The sequence below is a fragment of the Priapulus caudatus genome, unplaced genomic scaffold (genome assembly GCF_000485595.1).
Source record: "Priapulus caudatus unplaced genomic scaffold, Priapulus_caudatus-5.0.1 Scaffold5, whole genome shotgun sequence".
In the NCBI taxonomy this organism is placed as follows: Eukaryota; Metazoa; Priapulida; class Priapulimorpha; order Priapulimorphida; family Priapulidae; genus Priapulus; species Priapulus caudatus.
In genome coordinates, this window is record NW_014577066.1 from 981,418 (window position 1) to 984,787 (window position 3,370).

Here is a 3,370-nt window from a genome sequence, read left to right on the forward strand (position 1 = left end):
GCTGGTCATACAGTGCACGATACAAATAATACGCTGATGCACATTAAACTTATAATAAACTAGGTCGTAAAGGCGACCTGAGTTAGTCTTAGCCTTTACATTTCATTACTAATTTATCGGCCTGTCAACTATCACACACGCATGCGCGCACGGACGCACTCACGCACACACACGCGCACGCGTGCGCATACCTACACACAATTGTTTGAAACACTATTCTATGAATTTTCAATGTCATATTTCAAACGAAGCACAGCACCGAGTGCGGTTACCGTTTTTTAGTCCTACGGGTCGTTGGTTCTACGGGTCGTTGGTCCTACGGTGGACGCAGGCACACGTAATTTTTTGCATAATAAATTTTTTTAAATTTAATTTGTAATGCATTTTTGTTAATTTAAAAAAAAAAATTTAAATTTTTTTTTAAATTACCCACGACCAACGGTACCGCTGGTCATACAGTGCACGATACAAATAATACGCTGATGCACATTAAACTTATAATAAACTAGGTCGTAAAGGCGACCTGAGTTAGTCTTAGCCTTTACATTTCATTACTAATTTATCGGCCTGTCAACTATCACACACGCATGCGCGCACGGACGCACTCACGCACACACACGCGCACGCGTGCGCATACCTACACACAAACACATTTTTATTCAAGAAAAAAACATTTTATAATCACGCGTAATATAACGTATATTAATGTTGATGTTATAATAAGATGGCGCATACGGCAAAGCGATACGCTGCATGAAGAAGCGAGATACACAGGCAGAGTAATGCACTAGAGGTTCCGACGGTTGTTTCGGCGTTCTCCGTAAGGCACGGCGATGTGTATCCAGCAGGAACGCCAGCATCATTATTGCACTGGTCAGTTTTGCACCGTGTTTCGTATTCGCATCTAATACCACCACTGGATTCGATGGACTCTTTCCATTTGTTGGGCATATTTTCTACTCCGCAACTTCTTGCAAAGGACCAAACCAGCTCTGAAACAACGTCCGTCACACGACATTAAACGCGTAAGAAAATAGTCTCCCAATAAAACAGATTGTTATAACAGGCAATACGTGTATTGTGTTTATAGAGGGTTCTGCGACTTGGACTAAAATAGCAATATTACCTACAATCCCGTGCCGCCAGCCATACCGGTTACAAAAAGAGCGAACATGATTGTGTTGCGTGTAATCTCAGATATATATAGCCTCATCTACACGACGAACCTTAACTCGAGTTAAGCTAACTCGAGTTAAGCGTTAACTCGAGTTAGCGATTATGTAGCGTCTACACGACAACACCCGATAGCGATTAATACCGATTTATTATGCATACGTGCGTGTGTATGTAAACGTGCGTGTGTGCGTGTGTGCACGTAAACGTGCGCTGTGTGCGTGCAGTACGTGTGCACGTACACGTCGCGTGCGTGCAGTGCGTGGCGTGTGTTGCGCGCGTGTGCAGGTACACGTTCGTGCGTGCGTGGGTGCTTGTGCAGGTACACGTGTGTGCATGTGTGCGTGCGTGCGTACGTGCGTGTGTGTGCACGTACACGTGCGTGCTTGCGTGCGTGTGTGTGCACGTACACGTGCGTGCGTGCGTGTGTGCTGCGCGTGTGCATGTGCACGTAGACGTGCGGTGTGCGTTGCGTGCGTGCGTGCGTGTGTAAGTACACGTGCGTGCATGCGTGAGTGCGTGCGTGTGCACGTACATCGCGTATGCATGTGTGCGTGCGTGCGTGCGTCCCGTGTTGTGTGCACGTACACGTGCGTGCATGCGTGCGTGCGTCCGTTCGTGCCGTGTGTGTGCACGTACACGTGCGTGCGTTGCGTGTCCATGTGCACGTAGACTGTGTGTTGTGCGTGCGTGCGATGCGTGTGCAGTACAGCGTGCGTGCAATGCGCTGAGTGCGTGCGTGTGCCACGTACATGTGCGTGCATGCGTGCGTGCGTGCGTGCGTCCGTGTGTGTGCATGTACACGTGCGTGCATGCGTGGTGCGTCCGTTCGTCCGTGTGTGTAGTACACGTCGCGTGCGTGCGTGGTGCGTGCGTGCGTCGTTGTCCGTGTGTGTGCACGTACACGTGCTGGTGCGTGCGTGCGTGCTGCTGTTGTGCACGTAGCACGTGTCGTCGTGCGTGCGTGCTGTGTGCGCGCTGTACATGTGCACGTAGACGTGCGTGCCGTGCGTGTGTACCTATACACGTGCGTGCATGCGTGCGTGCTGCACGTACACGTGCCGTCATGTGTGCGTGCGTCCGTGTGTGTGCACGTACAAGTGCGTGCGTGTGTGCGTGCCGTGTGTGCGTGCGTCGTGTGCGCGCGTGTGTAGTACACGTTCGCTGCGTGCGTGCATGCTTGTGCAGGTACACGTTGTGGCATGAGTGCGTTGCGTGCGTACGTGCGTGTGTGTGCAGGTACACGTGCGTGCGTGCGTATATGCATTGTGCACGTAGACGTGCGGCGTGCGTGTGTGCACGTACACGTGCGTGCATGCGTGCGTGCGTGCGTGTGCACGTACACGTGCGTACATGAGTAGTGTTGCGTGCGTGATGCAAGTACACGTGCGTGCGTGCGGCGTGCGTGTGTGCGTACATCGTACTAGTGTTGCCGCCTATCGTGGAGTTATGTACTATTCGCTAAACTCGATTAAGCGTCTACACGGGCCTTAACTCGGAGTTAACCTTACCTTAACTCGGGCCTTAACTCGAGCTCGATCGACTGGCGAGGTTTAAGCTAACTCGAGTTAACGCTAACTCGAGTACCTAACTCGAGTTAAGGCCGTGGTAGACGCTTAACTCGAGTTAAGGTTCGTCGTGTAGACGAGGCTTATATATATGTGGGGGGGGGGGCAGGGGCAAATGACCTCACGTGATGACGGTGCCCTTAATATCGAATTAGTAATTACTGCTAGTCACAGTAAGTCACTAATAACATTCCAGGATGCATTAGGTGGCATGGCAATAGATACGTTTAAAGCCGCACAATGCGCATCCAAACGCTAATTTCTCCAGTACTAGACTAGCAAATACTTCGTGTCATGCATAATCATACTACCTTATTGGCAAAATAAACTCTAGTTCCTCCCATTCACTGCGCGCTTGTCTTATAAAAGAATTTTGAAAATACCTCCAATGTTGTTGACAGTTGTCAGTTTCCCCCAATCTCCAAGCAACCGTGCAGCTGTGCCGCGGTACAGCGGTACGGGCGCAGCAAAGATAAAAACATGTTGACGTCACGTCACCATTCGATGTGTATGTGTTTGAAACAATTTAGGCGTTGGCGCCTGAATTACCTGATTTCGACCTCTTTCTTGTGGAACGCGCAGTCAAATGGGAAGGAACTAGAGTTTATTTTTGTCATAAGGTAGTTGTG